This window comes from Dendronephthya gigantea, unplaced genomic scaffold (assembly GCF_004324835.1).
Source record: "Dendronephthya gigantea isolate DGI-Jeju-01 unplaced genomic scaffold, DenGig_1.0 000150F, whole genome shotgun sequence".
NCBI classification, from domain to species: domain Eukaryota; kingdom Metazoa; phylum Cnidaria; class Anthozoa; order Malacalcyonacea; family Nephtheidae; genus Dendronephthya; species Dendronephthya gigantea.
In genome coordinates this window covers 139,066-158,549 of record NW_021163160.1, presented here as the reverse complement: position 1 = coordinate 158,549, position 19,484 = coordinate 139,066, and positions in this window count along the sequence as shown.

Here is a 19,484-nt window from a genome sequence, read left to right as displayed (position 1 = left end):
TTTAGGTTAATTAATATGATATGCTTCGTATACCTATGAAATATTTTAAGCAACTTCTGTCTCATTAAAGCCGCTATGCGACTAATTTGAATTTCAAAGGTGTCCGTTTTTTTTTTACTCACCCTGTATGGATGTCGCGACAGGATTTGGCTGAAATGTAATTAGCATTGGTAGTCATGCGTTGGCGAGTGCAACTCGGATTAATACAACGAGTGGTGTTTGTAAATTTTGCCATAAATTGGACGAGTCGCCGGTCCAACTAGGCAAAATGTTCAAACATTACGAGTATTGTAAATCCCTAACTGCTTGTACGAACAATATCCCATGAGTATTTGACGTGCATTATTTAAGAATTAAAAAACGAGTCGCGTGCCTTTATGGTGTAATAATGCACGATGGGGGAATGTTGGGAGAATACGAGAGAAGCTTGTAAAACACGAGGCGTAGCCGAGTGTTTTACAAGCTTCTCGAGTATGCTTCCAACATTTCCCCGAGTGCATTATTACAACATAAAGGCACGCGACGAGCTTTTTTAATTCTTTTATAATATAAGAAGAAATTATAGGGCAACAACAAAATTTATTTATTTGATCAATAATGAAATTCTCCTTACATGTTATTTTAGATGTTGCTTAGCAACAAAAACTTCAAAAGCCAGAAGCGTGCATTATAGCCTCACAATGCACGCGCGGTAGCCAATGGAGAAAGAAATATTTAATTATCCTTTCGAAATCTAATTTACATCAATATTTACACATATACATTATATTATTTAAAAAAGGTAATCTTGTTCCACGTAGGCATAACAAGCCTGCCCTAATTAAACCAGTTTTACAAAATTATGTTGATGTAAAATTTAAAAGTTAAAAGATAAATTGTCACTATAAAAAGGTATTCTTGTTCCACGTAGACATAAAAGGACTGACCTAAATAAACTAAAAGAGAGTTTTGTTCTCAAATAAGCCATTATCGTTGAATAAGGACTATTATATTTTTCCGCGATCTTCGATGCCAACATTTTATGAAAAGCGATCATTACCAGAAATTTGCGACATGATAATTGGCATGTATACTAATTTGCATTTAACTTTCAGCATAATGGCCTTCAACTTTTACTATAAAATACATATAGTAAATATACAAAACTTAAAAATGCCGTTGCCTTAGACCTTGCCTACTGTTTGCCGACCTCTAGATCGGTAGAGCAGCTGTTTAGAAACGTTTTAGCTTGGGCATTTCTACACTCTGCCAAATTTAAAAATATACTGCTCAAAGTTTTATAAAATCGCTCACATTGATTCGAATATTTCGATTCAGGTAGTTGATGAATTGACGTGTAATATACCAAAAAAATTGTTAAAGATATTGTCTTTCGTATTTGTGTATAAACTTTTCTGTACGGCTCGGATTTTCACTGCAATCACTTTAAAAAATATTATAAGTCTTATCAGGAACTTGAACAATACGAAGGCTATACACACATTTGTTCACAATCAGTTGGCCGAACGTAGAAATACCTAAGGTAAGTAATTCGATCATTAAAACGTTGGGAAACGGCTGTTCTATTGACCCAGAGGTCGGCAAACAGTAGGCGAGGTCTAGGAAAACGGCATTTTTAAGTTTTGTATATTTGCTATATGTATTTAATAGTAAACGTTGAAGGCCATTATGCTGAAAGTTAAATGCAAATTAGTATAAATGCAAATTATCATGTCGCAAATTTCTGGTAATGACATTCTTTGCCCATCGCCCCATTTGTTCCAAAAACTAGTGGTGTGAAAACTCCTTGTTCAATTTCAATGGCTCTTTTGTTATAAGCCCTTTTCTTTTCCATTTCGGTTCGATGTAAGATATTCTCAATTGGTTGGGATTTATTAGACATGGCATTTACATGTGCAACTCTAACGTCAAAAAATGCACATTGGCCTTGTCTATAAAACCCCCTTGCTTTTACATCCAGACGTGCTCCATTCTCCGTATTAGCTGACCTTATATCAAAACATTCGCCGGTTATTGGTTGAAGGATTGGTTCTATTGCAACATCTTTGCACACTTCCGACAACACACTTCCGGTAAAACCTTCATCCTGCAGAAGTACAGCGTTGAGCCATCCAGAAGCACCTTTATCGCAAGCTGGCCAACCGAACTGTTCTGGACTGATCTGCAGATAGTTGATGATGGAGTGAGAGAGATGCTCCATGCAATCTTTCTCTTCTTTCATTTCGAACAGTTATCTTAGCATGAGACAAGGCCTCTGCCGATGGAAGCCTATTGATCGATTGCCTAACAATTAGGGCGCATAACTGCGCGCTAATAACTTTTGACGGGCTTAGATAGAATTCTGCTTCGTTTGGAATGCACGGAATACCAAGACCGCCAAGTCGTGTGGGAAGAGACCAAATTTGTCTATCTATAATTATCTGAAATCTCTTGACCAATCAAAGTAGGTAAAAAAACATTGGCAATTACTTCTTCTACAGGTTTCAAAAGGTGGCTAATATATCTGGTATTGTCCTCATACAGTACGTAAACTCATGCTTGTACCCGTGCACAAATGCAGCATATGCAGCTTGCGGATGACATTTAGCAATATCACTGAGTCGATTTAATTCATTACACCTGGTCTCGACTTTACCATTAACAAACTCTTCCTTAAAGGTCGTGGAACCAATTACGGCACCAAGTAGCCTTTGACCCTCAATAGTTATCTTGATATCATAATCTTTAAATAATACAGCCGCCCTCTCCCGATCACAATGTTTTTTAACAATCAGCCATGATTTCGTAGAGTTCACATAGTAACCAAATTCCTCGCCTTCGACTATTGCTTGGTTAAAGAATGCTAAGAGGGAGTACAAATGGCCAGCGGCGCTACAATCATCCGCTAACCAGACTTGTTTCACGTCATTGAAATTCTTGTGAAGATAAAAAATCAAGATACAAATAGAGACCGCGTAGAAAGGCATAGCCAATGGATCACCCTGTGTAGTGCCTTCTCTAGACAACAATTCCCCTCCTCCGATGACAAATAACCGTGATGGAATACGATAAGTGTTAATTATTGCGAGTGCTGGTCTTGGGCATACAATCTGGATATTATGATGAGCGACATTACGATTCAGGGAGTTAAACGCATTACTGGCATCTATAAGTAGAACACCTTCAGAGCTTTCTTCCTCCCATATTTGTTGCATTGCATGGATTGCTGCTTCTGCTCCTGCGTCATGACCGGCACATACTTGGATAGGACCAGCTGCAGCCTTAAAATCTTGTTTAAAATTTCTGGATAAAATCTTTCCAACTAGGCGCCGCAAGCACTCTCCAATGCCAATCGGTCGTACTCCAGGAGATTTATCTAGCGGTACGAGCCTACTAGCGGTATAGGCTTCAAGGCAGGAGGGATCCAGGCTTGTTGTTGCAATTTTCTTCGCAAAAATGGCAATCTGCTTACGTAAGGATTTTCCTTCACGGTAAAATTGCTTCGAACATAGGATGCGGACATACTGGTTAGCATCTAAACCGGAGGGACCAGCAGAACCTCTCATCAATCTCGCGAAAAATAAAACATCTTGCTCATTGATGTCCATAGCAAACTAATGGAGATCAGTAATAGGCCCATACAGTAAGCTATCAGGTTTAGTTTTGCTTAGTAGGGGATGCTTTTCACGAAGACTTTTCATTACTTCATCTGATAGAGGCAGAACACCAACACTAGAATCTTCCTCAAGGAGACGTAAGGCAGCATTAATTTTCCCTTGCATAACCAAATTTGCGAAAGTTTTTGACAAGTTCGGGCTACGTTTCCTTTGGCGCAAATTATCTTGAATATTTCTACATTCAGTGAAAATCCGTTGTAGCTCTCCATTTCTTAACCATTCAATTCTGCGATTTAATGCTTGGGAGTGTTCCTTCGCCTTTGAAGAGGAGGAGGGTTTCTGCTGGAGAAGATTCGGCAATATCATAAATACCTTTAAGGAAATCCCCATGAAGGCATCCTCATTATTAAATTTCATCATCCACTCAGACAATAACTTTATAAAATAATTACCATCTTTTCCAGAGGGAACTTTAAATAAGTTCTTCATTGCTTCTGCATATGATGACAAAATGAAATTACAGAAATCCGGACCTTTGGTATTGTAGATTTCTTTATTCGGGAAACCTGGGGGTAGCTGTTTAAAAACAGGTAAGTCAGGCGAAATTTCGTCACTACAGTTCTCCAAAGAAGAATCCACCGTCTTATTACTTCCAGTGTCATAACCCGCCATGTACTTCATGAGCCTTTCCTTCAAGATGGGCTTGTTACCTGAGATCTTCAAGCCTCTTTCCCTTAGAGCTTTCTTTAGTTCATTCACTCTAAGCTCACTAACATCTTTTCCATCTATACACAGTACGTAATGTCCGTCCGCCATACTAAATGCAAAGATTAATGTTCTTTGGCCCCTTAAAATAATCGATCAGTCGAAAATATATATATTGTTCAAAGTCAAACTATGGCCCATTACACGACTTTTTCTACAAACAAACTTCTCTTTGAGGTTGACTGGTTCTTTACGAAATAGAAACTCATAACATATTAAATGGAACTGCTATTAAAAAGGTATAAATTTAGGTTAAAACTTAAAATTTTTAGGAGCTCAAAATAAACAACCGCCATCTTGCGGTGCTTCCACTATACAAAAATCGGTAGCCAATCAAATTGCTCGTTATATCATACTTATATTATAACATAGTATGATAATAGTTAGCCTTAATTTCTGGTTATTTTTAGTTTCAGTAGTGTATAGCCAGCCTGTCGATTTGTCCCGCTATGCTAATATTTTGGTGTTCACTGACTGTGAAAACAATAGATTTCTAAAGGCACGAATAGTTATAATAACTCGAAATTTACATAGCGGGACAAAATCGTCAGGCTGGCTACGCCACTGTTTAGTTTATTCAGGACTGTTCAGTTTGATGCGAATAACGTCCGCTATATTTTATATTGGAACAAGACGCCGTTCTGGCGTTAACTCCGGCGCACGTGCCAGTCTTCAATATAAAGCTTCTGAACATAAACAATACAGTTCGCGTATTGTTTCGCATACATATTCGCATTTAGATGTCTCGCATACATATTCGCATTTAGATGCGAACCTAAATGTTCGATCGCGAAATTCAGAAGCACATCGCAGTATAGAAGTTCAATTGTTCAAAAATGTAAATAAACCGCATGATACATTCGCTTCGTCTTACACTTTGCCTTTGGAATTCGCGCTTATATAGTTGTATTAAATCTTCGATCCTGTGCAAACTACGCGACGTGTCAACGCGCCCATACACGACCACATCATCTTGTTAAACGGCGAAATAGCAGCGATATTATCAAAATAGGACCGGGTCTACATCCATGTATTAAATATATTCTTACCCCAATTCAATCTAAACTTAATCGAACAGCATGAAAAGAAGGGTTTATTTGTTCCTCTTGGAGGAATTGCCGTATCATGCGAGCGAAATCGAATCGCGCATTGGAAAATTAGCCAAAGCTGTGCACCACAACTCTTGGGAGATAAGACTGGGACGTAGATAAATACGGTCACATACACATTTTAAGTACTAGTATATTTCGCGCCATTACAGACTTGCGACGACGAAAAATAAAAAAAAAACAAAAACAAAACAAAACCGGGGCGAATTTTCATCTCCGTCGCTTACGCCGGAGTAATAATCATTAATTGTACTGCGCGTTACGTAGTTCATGAAATAACCACGCAGGTCCAACTTAGCTAAGTTTCTCCCACTCGTGCAGGCTCATATTGTCAGCGGACAACTTACACAAAATTGAGAGCAAGGCGTAAAACGAAAAGCTTCTAATTTTTCGTGCGAAGACCGCTGGAAAACTTAGCCCTCTTTACCGGGAGAAAATTTGCCGAATATGACCAACGTGTAACCATACTTCTCTCGACCAATCAGCATCCAGTAAATTTCATCATGCTAATAATAACCGAAGAAATCATTCAAGCAAACGACGTGCCATGCATATCGTCATACATCGTCGTACATCGTTATATATCGTCATTGATCGTGATACATCGTCATACATATATATCAATGTTGGATTCATTCATATGATTCATTTCAACTTCAATCTCGAAGAAGGTAACTTGAAGAACTGGTGAACCTATATTCGACCGCAGAAAATTTTCAGGCATGCGCTTTTATTTCTCCTCGATAAAATGTTAAACATAGGAATATCCTGCACTTTACGAAGATAATGTGTATTTGAATCCGCCCACACCATGCAATGCGATTCTTAATTTGCCTGCTCGGTTTGAATCCCCTGAAGGATTAGTGTTACCGCAACACTGCTCAAACTGTCCTAATTTGAATAGTACTGGCAAATTCATCCAAATAATAGAATCAGAGATTTAAGAAATTGATATTGAATGCGTTAAAAACAATCTGTCCCCCACCGACAGTCGGATAAAACAGCCGATACAATAGAGGATTATAACTGCGCCAATAGTCTGATTATTAACAGTGCGTTTGCTGAATTAACCCTCAAGGAAGGTGAAAATTGTAATGAAGTAAGCAATGTTGAAGATCAGCCTCACAACGCCGACTCACATATAACCAATATAACAAATACTCTTATAAGTCAATCAGTACAGACGTAGCAATGTAGCTCAAACAACGCAACAAAATGTCCCTGACAATAACAATGCGAAGACCATCCCTGTCCGTATTACGAACAGAAGTCTCTTCAAACCAAACCGAATGGAACTTTCAGCCCAAAAGAACAAAAACCTAAGACGCACTGCACACCACCATCAACAAGTATATGGTAATCAAGTAAGCGATATTGTAGACGGGCATCACAATCCTTATTTACATATAGCCAATTCAAGAAAAACTCTCATAAATCATAACAGTCCAAACATTGTAACTCTAACAGCGCAACAAAAAGCCTCTGAAGAAGACCATGCTAAGATCATTCCCGTCCGTATTACAAGCAGAAGTCACCAGAAGACCAAAACGAGCGGAACCTCTGGCCCGAAAGAAGAAACATCCAAGACATAAGGGCCCGATTCCACGGGCGCTTTTTCTTGGCGAAATGCGAAGTATTTCACATGGTTCTTTTGAATTGTGACCACTTGAATATATTAATTCTGCTTGATTGCTCACAATTCAAAAGGAACAGGCGAAATATTTCGCATTTCGCTTGAAAATTTCGCCCGTGGAATCAGGGCTTAAAGTGCCTATATCACTTGTGGGATCTTTACGGATTTGAATAGAGCTTGAAAAATTAGTTTATAAGTTCTACAACCCTTTTTGATATAGTTAAATAGTTTTGGAAATATTTACATCTAAACATGACGATTTGCCGAAATTTTCGTCGTGCTCGAGGGCCTGGGACTTAGGAACTGAGTTCTTGTGAAACATAAAATAATCAGTTGTAATTTTACTTCGATCTTCCAATAACGTAAAATATTTTGAGAAAAACTCGCCCAGTTGCTACAGCCATACACAACGCACCGCTCCCGCATTTTTTTCTTCAAAAGCGCAAACTATATCGCCAGTGAAATTTTTCATGTTTACATTATAAAAGACGGCGTGTTTGCAAATCATTCCTGAGTCCCAGTCCCCCCAACCGACGTATTTTCGAAACTATTTAATTATATCAAAAAAGGTTGTAGAACTTGTAAACTAATTATTAAAACGAACAACAATTAATAATCATAATAATAATCTTGTGAATTGACGAAGGCAATCAGAACCAGATCCCAGTAAGAATTGCTACACGTTCTGAAACGTCACGTGATAAAGTGAGGTCTCATGTACCTTCAAACTGTACTAATACAAGGTAAAATTGGAGAGTCAATGCTCCAGGTCAAAAAAAGGTACTCTCGTCAAATTTGATTTAAATTGACCGATTCGTTGAGAAAAATTCGTCCAGTTATGTTCCACGCATAATGCTTTCTAATACCATGTCACTTGTGCCAAAAATGGTGGAAGTTCAAGAATTTGTCCTACGAAACCGGGTAGATATTGCCTTCATAACTGAGACATGGCTTAAAGATACCATAAGTGACTCTGTAGTCGATATTCAAAGTTTTAACATTTTTAGGAAGGATAGGGAATTTTCCCAGCCTGGTGGTGTTTGTATATACCTTATGCAAGGAATTACGTACGACATCCCTGAAAACCTGCAATGCTGCAACACCCATGAAACTCTCTTTTTTAGACTTCGACCGAGCAGGTTGCCTCGAGGTTTTACGTGTATTATTGTAGCTGTGGTCTATCATCCCCAAAGATCTGATCCGCTATCCATGATAAACCATCTCTTCAACAGCCTGTCACACGCCGAATCATCTTTTCCTGTTTGCGGTCTAATTGTTGCCGGGGATTTTAATCGGCTGGACATTAATTCCTTAAAACGGCATTTTAAATTGAAACAACTTGCTAAATCTGCTACTAGAGGCCGGGCAACGTTGGACCTCATTCTCACGAACATGGGCGACTGTTTTTCTAAGCCTGAAATCCAACCACCGTTTGGCTTGTCTGACCACAACACTATCCTGTTAAAACCCAAGATAAGAGTTCCAGAACAGCCTTCTAGGAAGTGTGTTACAGTTCGAGACATGAGGGAGAGCAGAAAAAAGTCCCTTGGTCGTTACCTCACCAATATCACTTGGTCCTCTGTTTGTAATATCCATGACTGTGAAAGTATGCTTTCCAATTTCGAACAAATTGTTAAACTGGGCATGAATATGATCATGCCCGAAAAATTAATTCGTATATACCCAAAGGACGCCCCATGGATGTCTACCAAACTCAAAAATATGATCCTCCAACGTCAAAAGGCCTTCCATATAGACAATCAAAGTCAGCGATACAAGGTCTTAAGGAATCAGTTTGTTGTTTTTTTTTGTTTTTTTTTAACAGAGAAAGGAAAAATTGTAAGGCAAAATTCCATCGGTCTAAAGTTTAAGACCTGAAAGGTAAAGGCTCAAGGAAATGGTGGCAAGAGGTGAACAGGCTAAGTGGATCCTCTCGGAAGAATTCCTCTAACCTGATCGATCAATTAACTGCTGTGCCTCACTTTCGTAATCTACCACATCAACAAACTGCTAATGAAATTAACTCGGACTTTTTGGAACCTCTCGAGTCCTTCCAAGCCCTAGATCCTTCTGCAGCAAGAGTTATCGTGAAAGATGACGACGAAATCCCCACAGTCGATTTGCCGCGTGTTCATAGTGCTCTGTCAAAATTAAATAAACACAAAGCATCTGGTCCTGATGGTATTCCCAACTGGCTCTTAAAATATTTTGCTGATGTTTTAGCAGAACAAATCGCCAACATAATGAATGCCTCTTTTAGAGAACAAGAAGTTCCTTCGTCCTGTAAATATGCAAATATATCACCAGTTCCAAAAGTTAACCAGGTTGTCGACGCCAAAAATGACCTTCGTCCTATCTCACTTACACCTACTATCTCTAAAATTGCCGAGGGTTTTATAGTGTCAGATTATATCAAGCCAGCTGTGATGAAAATCATTGACCCCAATCAGTTTGGCTCTATACCAAATTCATCTACGAAACAGCTATAGTTAGTATGTTACATAAATGTTACAAAGATACAGACGGAAATGGTTCAATGATACGAATCTTGCTTTGTGACTTTCGGAAAGCCTTCGACCTCATTGACCATTCCTTGCTAGTTGCCAAACTGAAGCTTCTGGACATTCCGGGTAGTGTCATTAATTGGGTCATCAGCTTCCTATCTGGCAGACAGCAAAGAGTTACAAACCCAACAGCAGTTTCATGAAATATTTTGCTGTGAACACTAGATCTAGAAAAAGAATTCAAGTCCGCAACTAAGCCTAGAAGGCAAGGCATGTTAAATTGCTAATAATGTATATTTTGTCCGGTGTAATGTAATTTGACATATTTTTATGAAAACCTCCCCCAAAAATCTTTCATATTTACTGTATTTGAAACCTACTCCTTTGTGCATTCATACGAAACTTCGATACCGAAAAAAATCAGTGGTTCATGCATTTGACGTCTTGTTTTTCTCTCCTAAAATCGCTCTTTTTGTTTACCTCAATTCTAATGTCTAACGTCTAGCTCAAACCAAGATGATAGCTTCGTATTCAAGATCTGTATTCGAGGGCTGAAGATTTTTTTATTCTTCCCTCGTGAATTCCGTAATGTATTTATAGCATGGTTCGAGTTTCGTGGCATTATTGGGCATAGAGATAATATCAGTTCGGATACAGTTTTGACAATGTGTCATGCACTTATTCTATATTACGCACAACACCCCAAACTCACTTTCTTATGACACTTGCGCACTGCTCTCATTTAAGACACTATTTAGTAAAATAAAGTCGAATTTAATACAAATCAAATAACTCAAAAGCCAACATCTCTATATTATATTCGAAATTTAACGGTGATGGATCTAGGGGTGTGCACAATAAATTGCGCAGCATAATTTTAAATTCAAAACATCTGCTGCATTAACACTAAGGAAGCGGTTCATATACACTCTAACGAAAATAACTGCTTGATTACGTGAGTAGGAGGAGCTTAGCACGATACCTGTCATAGACCGGATGTCCATATACGTTGATTAATCTTGATGAAATATAACCTTCCAAGAGGGAAGACTAAGCTGCTGTTGAACCTATATATACATTTAATCTTAGAAAATATTCTTTAAACTTTCATTGAGCTAAGTGTTTTCGTGCCATATTATAGTGAAAGAAAAGCAAATTCAAGTTCGTTTGAACTGATGCACATAACTACTTACCTTGCCAGATTTACCAAACAGTAATCTTTCTAAGCTTTTGCAGTGCATGTTGTTTTAAAGAGCTATATAACTTAATGCCTGTAAGTGTATGCAGTCGTTCAAGCAACAATTTTTACACAATTAACGTTAATTCACACAGAATTTAGACTGTATACTGTTTGTATTTATCCCAAATCATTGCCGTCGCTGGGGATTTAAACTTCACGGGGCACGTACGACCTAATACGGCCCGCTCTCGTAGCCAAACAGATGGCAGAAAAGCGTGAAATATGATTCAAAATTTATTATCGAAAACGATAATTATCCTACGTAAAAGGCCGTAAATAGGAGCTGATAAACCTGTATTTATGTATTCCTATACCATATATACATATCTCTACAGGATGTGGCTTAAATGTAATTAGCATTGGTAGTCATGCAATGACGAATGCAACTCGGGTTAATACTACGAGTGGTGTTTGAAAATTTTGCCAAAATTTGACGAGCTGCCAGAATAACTTCCGCTATATTTTATTTTTGGAATAATTGTACAGCGCGTTACGTACTTCATGAAATAACTATACTTCTCTCGACCAATCAGCATCCAGTAAATTTCATCATGCTAATAATAACCGAGGAAATCATTCAAGCAAACAACGTTCCATGCATATCGTCATACATCGTCGTAAATCGTTATATATCGTCATTCATCGTGATACATCGTCATACATATATAACAATGTTCGATTCATTCATATGATTTATTTCAACTTCAATCTTGAAGAAGGTAACTTGAAGAACTGGTGAACCTATATTCGACCGCAGAAAATTTTCAGGTATGCGCTTTTATTTCTCCTGGATAAATTGTGAAACATAGTAATATCTTGCATGAATGTCCTCCATAGCGTATAATACAAGCATCACGAATATCGTCGAATATAATATATACATTTTTAATATGGGCTACATCAATGAACGTGTAGAACAACGGCATGAAGAAATTAATTTTAATGGGCGAATTTTATGTTTCATCATCTTGCTCCATGCATGTTTTAAATTCTCATTTGATCATAAATTCGTTGTTATGCCATTTCTTGTAAAACTTCTGAATTAGCTGCTTACAGTTGGCATGTTAAATTGCTAATATTGTATATTTTGTCGGGTGTAATGTAATTAGACATATTTATATGAAAACCACCCCCAAAAAACTTTCAAATTTACTGTATTTGAGACTAACTCCTTTGTGCATTAATGCAGGAAACTTCGATACCGGAAAAATGGTTCATGCATCTGACGTTTTGTTTTGCTCTCCTAAAATTGCTCTTTTTGTTTACTTCAATTCTAATGTCGGTGTAGGGCAAACCAGGATGACAGCTTCGTATTCAAGACATTCTGTATTCGACGGCTGAAGATTTTTTTTCTTCCTCGTAATGTAATGTATTTATAGCATGGTTCGAGTTTCGTGACATTATTGGACATAGAGATAATATCAGCTCGGATACAGTTTTGACAATGCGTCACTTCTTCTATACTACGCACCACGTCCCAAACTCACTTTCTTATGACACTTGCGCACTGCTCTGATTTAAGACACTATATATAGTAAAATTTAATATAAATAAAATGACTCGAAAGCCAACATGAATCATCAAATGTTGATTCATTAGCAATCCATTATTGCATTTTTGAAATGGATGATTAGTCTATTGTCAGCCCTAATATATATACAGTATCATCATGCAAAATAATGATTTTCATGAACGGCGGAAGATCGTTAAAGTGCCTATATCAACCTCAGGGAAATAACCTACTTAGATAGATTAGATGATTTTAAGAACACTTGCAATATATTGATAAGTCGAAAATTTTATCTTCATGTACTTTTCGGGCCTCAATGTTGGCTTTTTTCGTGTTTGACCGTGAGGTGCTGCGAGTGGGAACTAGTTGCTTTTTTTCACCGGAAGTGACGTACATTGGAGAACACGCTAATTTTGTAAACAAGAAACACGCTTTAAAATATAGAAATATTGCGGCAATAAACTACGAAATATTGTAGTATATAAACTTTTTGGTTCGTTTTTCGCTAAAACGACGTGTTTCTTGTTTACAAAATTGGCGTGTTCTCCAATGTACGTCACTTCCGGTGAAAAAGGGCAACTAGTTCCCACTCACAGCACCTCACGGTCAAACACGAAAAAAGCCAACTTTGAGGCCCCAAAAGTACATGAAGATCAAATTTTCGACTTATCAAATATATTGCAAGTGTTCTTAAAATCGTCTAATCTATCTAAGTTTAACGAACAATTTAATAAAACATTTCTGTTGTTCTAATTACAAAGTATTGAAAAAAATGTTTAGGTTACATGACTACTTATTTACATTAAAAACGAATTGTCTTAATTAATAAATCTTATGAAATAAATATATAAAATATAAAATAAGGCAAGAAAAAAGATAATAATCTATAATATATATAAATTTCCCAAAATTTGAGATTAAAAATTCCCAACAAAATCTATTGAGGTTATATGCTTAGTAAGAAGACAGTCCAGCTGTGTGTGAGGCTAGTGCAAAGTCCTCTGAAACCTCACGTGGTTTAAAAGGTCTTCTCGATCCTCGGATACATTTATGTGTACTTCTCAGGATGGCAACCGAGAGTTGTATGCGTAGCCATGAAATAACATTGGCGTACGATTCATTTTTCTTGCGTGAAATCTTCTCTGCAAGAGTTCTAAGGAAGTTCTGACAGTCTGCTCCCATGCCTCCGTTTGTACCCACCACTAAAGGTGTGAAAGTTCCCATTTCCACATCCATAACTCTCTGATTGTATTTCCTTTTCTTCTCATTTTCTTGCTCTCTGAAGATCGTTGCAGTTGGCTTGCCCTGGTTAGACCTGGAGTTGACATGCGTAACACGAACGTCGAAGAATGCTGTCACTCCTGGTGTCCAGAACCCCCCTGCCTTCATATCTAGTCTCGCTTCTTGACCGGTGACTGTAGATTGCAAGTTGAACACTTCATTATCAAGGGGTTGTAAAGATGGCTCACTCTCTACGTCTTTACATACTGTATTGACGTGTGAAGTGAAGAGGTCCCGAATGGTATCATGCCTCTGGGCCACGAAGCCTCCTTTCTTGCAAGACAGTGCATGATTGACTGTGAAATGCTCTCCGCAGGCGCAGTGGCTGGGTAGATTTGGTAGAGCCAGATTGTAGCGGAGGCAAAGGGAGTCCCTGAATTCCTGCTTGTTCAGTGCTAGTCCATGTTCTTCAATTGGTATTGCGTTCAGCCAGGAGCTGCTCCCTTGTCCCGTATTTGCTGCACTGCTTGAAGTAAATCGGGCGATAATTTCTCGTCAATCTTGTCGATTGTAGACTTAACGCTGGCTCTCCTTCGGGCGTTGATTCCGCGTTTCCTCTCTTCTACTTGCTCCCGCGCTGGGTTGGTAAAGCTTTGAGCAACAATAACATCGACGTGTGACGCTGTAATTTCTACTGAAGCTTTAAATTGCTCTGTTGCAGTACTTCTCAGATTAGTAATTCCTAATCCGCCCTGTGCGGGTGATAGGGAAACCAGTTCTTTAACATCTTCAGGTAGAGGCTCTGTTCGACCAAATAATGTAGGGAGAAATGAGGTATAGATCACATCTTGAATAGGGTCTGCGTAATCTTCGAATGATTCAATCGTTCGCATATAGTAATTGAACTTGGATTTGAATCCCTTAGTGAAGGCCACATAGGCAGCATGTGGTTGACTCCTGCTGATCTCTGTTAGAGTCGCCATTTCGTTGCACCACATGTCGACTTTCTCCTGGCAGTACTGATCTTTAAAGTCCTTAGAACCAATAACCGCACCAAGATGACGTCTTCCATCCAAAGTTATGTTTACCTCATCTCCAAAAATCTTCTTTGCACTCTCTATCACTTCACTACTCTTAACGATTAACCAACTTTTAGTCCCATTAACGATGTATCCATACTTAACTCCTTCTTTACAAAGAGACTTATACCATTGATAGAGTGACTCTATGCGCCCCCCGCCCGCAGAATCATCAGCAAGCCAAACTTGCTTAACTTGTGGTGTCATTTCTCTAAGCCTATGAATTAGGTGGGCTGTATTTATGGCATACCAGGGCATCGCCAAAGGATCACCTTGGGTTGTACCTTCTTGGGAGAGGATCTCTTCTCCACACTAATGAATAACCTTGAGGGACTTCTATACGTGTTAATGACATACAAAGCAATCTCTTTACAATTTATCTGAATATTATGCATGGCTACTTCCCTGTTCATACGATTAAAAGCATTTGACGCATCGATTAACAACACCGCGTCCGTGCCTTCCTCGTCGAACACCTGGCTCATTGCATGTATGGCAGCTTCTGCTCCAGCAGTATGACCTGCACAGACTTGCAAGGGGCCAGCAGCTTCCTTAATCTCCTCCTTGAACATGGCAGAGATAGTTTTGCCAACGATGCGACGTAAAACCTCTCCCACCCCAATTGGTCTGACGCCTGGGTTCTTCTCCAATGGAATCAATCGACAGGAGGTGTAGCCTTCAAGTAGGGACGGGTGGTAACTAAATTTAAGTAGGTTTCTCGTAAGGGTTGCGATCTCTTCTCTAAGCGTCTTCCCCAATGCAGCAAAATTCTTTGAACACAGAATTCGGCGGTATAGATCTGCATCCATACCTGAGGGACCTGCAGAGCCTTTGGTCTTCAAGGCGGAATCAAAGATTCGCTGCTCGTCTATTAACTCGAAAATGCCTGGTGGAACGAGGTCGACAGGGCCATGCTGAAGACACTCCTCCTCAATCTCAGCGGGTAAGGGATGCTTCTCCTTCAGTTGGGCTATAACTTCATCAGATAGCTTTAATAGTCCAGTCGAACCTTCTTTATCAAGCATTTTTATAGCTGCTGTAATTTTCCCTTGAAAAACTAACTTGGCAAAGATTCTGGAGACGTCTTCAACGGATCTGGCTCTCGAGCATTTAACAAATCTATCTTGGATAAATCGTACTTCCTTCATTAGCATCTTCAAATCTCCCTGTCTCCACAGAGCTAATCTCCGACCTACCGCCACGCTATGCTCTTTACTCTTGGAAGTAGCTGACGGCTTTTGCAAAATAATTGAAGGAAGCACCATAAATGCTTTTAGGGCCACCGAATTCAAATCTGAATTGGAGTTGAACTGCTTAAGCCAGAATATCATTTCTTCAATAAAGAGTTTACCCGCTCTGCCAGAAGGTAGTTTAAAGATATTTTTCCTAAAATGCACAACTTCGTTATATATTTTATGTATTTCGTCGCAAAAACTCTGGTGGCTCATATTTCCCCACATCTTAGATTTTATCGTTGAGGGCTGTACATTAAATTGTGGTAAACCTGGTTTTATTTTAATTTGTTCCGTATCATGGGGTCTTGAGTATGCAGATTAGCCTCCTCAGATATATGTAAATTCGCCTCCGCTTCATGATTGTTGACCTCGATATGCAAATTCGCCTCCATAGATAAAGCGCCTCTTTTGTCTTTCACATGCAAATTCGATTTCTTTATGCCATTATTGACTTCACCATTGGCGACTAACTCTCTGCTATTGTTGAAAGTTCGCGATATTTCCGACCCATATACCCATATCAACCCTGAGGTTGATATAGGCACTTTAAGTGTGCATGTGGAGGGAATATTAATTTTATATAAGAAACAATCAATAGCCGTTGCTAAACTGCTTAATTGGGAGGTTGTATTCATTTATTATATACACATCGGAAGAGAATGTTAGAGAAACGTAAACAAATTGGCGGCAAGATTTGGGAATTTAAGCGACGATGAAATTCAAGTTTTCCTTGATAAAAATACCCCAAAGTGCACCGAAAGGACGACAAACTTTGAAATAAATGCATTCAACGGTAGGCTAAGAATATAGGTTACAAAATGCAGGGTTTTGTTTTCGCCTTCCTGAAATAAAATGTTCGATACCGGATAGTTATTCAATTTTTTTTATAAATTGTACTCACTGACACTATAAATTACTAATAAATTCGAAAGTTGTGTTATCAGCACATAATTTATAGGACTCGAGTTCGCAGAGTAACTGTTAAATATGCATGTTTACAGCCATATCATTGCAACAATAGCGTACAAAAGAAATCATTCAGGCATAAGACGATTATATGAATAAAATTATACACCCTACAATTAAGCTTCTGGCTACGCCCATTAAAACAAACAATTTCAAAAGGAACTATAGAATTGCTGAATGTGAATGGATATGTAAATATTAGCCTTTCACCGTCTATGATTTCATTGCTAATTTTCGATATTTATAAGAAATCTATACTTAATTTCTTTTAGTACCATGGCATCACACTTTCTTTCTGCAAATATTCACCTTTTGAAAGATGTGAAACCATTCAAGGAAACAATCAAAGATCAAGACCCCCCAATCATTCAGCAGAGTAATTATTTAAAAACGTTCATGCTAAAAATCCTCCATGATAACTTGCATCAGGCCTATTTGGAGAACGGCGATAACGAACCTGGCCCTGCCTCTGCAACAACAAAAATGGCACCGAACCACATCCCGAATATTGAATATGACGTCATTATTGTTGGCGCTGGAATGTCTGGTCTTTCTGCAGCGTATGAGTTGAAGAGGGTAGGGCTAAAAGTAAAAATTCTGGAGCAGACTGATCGTTATGGTGGAAGAGTTTTCACTTATGGAAAAGATGCAGGCCTTGCACCTGGTCTATATGGCGAAGGTACACCTACTGAAGGCAAAATTTCTAAAGATATATCGCAATAAACTACCAACAATTTTCTTAGTTGAATTGTTTCTATACCCCTAGTATTTCCGACCATGCCATTAACACAGTTTATTGTCCCTCCTTTTCTGTGAAGACGCTGCAGGGTTTAACTGTATCACAAACTTTTTTGATATAAATCTATATAATTTGCGTTACTTTAAAATTCGCTAAATTATTGGAACTTTTTCGCTTGAATTTTTAGGCGGAGCGATGAGATTGCCTGATGGTGTTGGCTCGCCTGCCACTAAAACCCATTTTATGACCGATGGGTATATAGAGAAATTTGAATTAGAGACGAAAGCGTTTCCAAATTACGATGAAAAAGGCCTTTCCTATATTTACGGACTGAAGGAGCAATCAAACCGTATGAGATATTATAGATCTTAATAAATGTTTACTCTTACATGCTTTAATGCCCAATTGGAATACTAGTTTAATAGCGCAGGGGGCTGAAGGAGCAATCACGTGTATGTGATATTGTAAAATTCAAGAATAATTGAATAGTTTATAACCAACCAAATTTCGTGAATTAGGTCACACGCACACCCTGCATACCTCTGAAAATTAGTTTGAATAGATATGCATATGTATCGGCAAAATAGTTAACATGCACCGAAGACCGTAAGCGACGTTATATTCAGTTATGCAAATGTGCGAACGTAAAAGTTCTAATTGTGATTGGCTAGATGTATAATAATTGCAAATGAGACGATGTATGCTTTTAAGCATGTTGATGTTCGCTAAAAGTAATTAGTCGATTACAATATTTCAAAATTCGTTATATTTTCGGTATTTTCCATAAATTTTGTAGCATATAAGATTGTCGACAAAGCATCCCATATACCTGCACCTGAAACTATTAATTTTTGTATGACGTCGCGAAACATGCACAACATTGTGAGAAGTTAGAAAACAATTATAACTCGCATGCAATGCCGGTGTAAATTTTCATCTCATAAGATAGATCAAGACTATTAGTCCATGCAAGAGACATGCTTTCTCTCAGCACAATTAATAAATATAGAGATATAAAGCAATCTTTTACAAACAAAAATTTATTTAGTTGAAATTACCAAGCTGCGAGAATAGATGAACTTTTATAGAACTAAAAGTTTTACTGCCTTCAATGAGAGGACGCAGGGTAATCCATGAAGTCGAGCGAGTTTTAGGGTCTACATTATGTGAAATGAACTTGAATGTACATGCATAAGCTATACATAATGATCGATCAGTGTAAGGCCTGGTTCACACTAGCTCCTAAGAATCGGGGATCCATTATATTACTTTCCGATAGTCTCAGAAAAGCATTTTGCACACCAGCGGCCTCAGACAAAGCCCAAAGGGAATCCAAGACAAGTGTGAACCAGACCGTTTTAAGAATAGAATATATTTTAAGCATTCAACTTGCGTTGAAAGAACTTATGCAAAACAGAACTGCAAACTTATTTTCGATTATGAATATGTCACACCTGACACTAAACGTTCAACCAATGAAGGCCTGGCATTTTACGGTTACGAACGAATTTGGCAGTCCCAGCCAATAGGGAACAATGATCTTAACGTAAGTTTCGTTCGTTAATGAGGTTATAAGTCCTTCGGTGCATGTTAACTAATTCAACCACTAGTGTTTGTAACTGATTTGCATATCTATTCAAATCTGATTGATTACAAATTCATTACACATACAGTGGCGTAGCCAGCCTGATGATTTTGTCCCACTATGTAAATTTCGAGTTATTATAATCATTCATGTCTTCAGAAATCTATTGTTTTCACAGTCAGGGAACACCAAAATATCAGGCTGGCTACGTTACTGTTCACATAAATGTTATATTCAATCCAACAAGCTACTGGTGTAAACATTACTTACAGATCTCATACGCCCTAAATATTTCGGTAGCG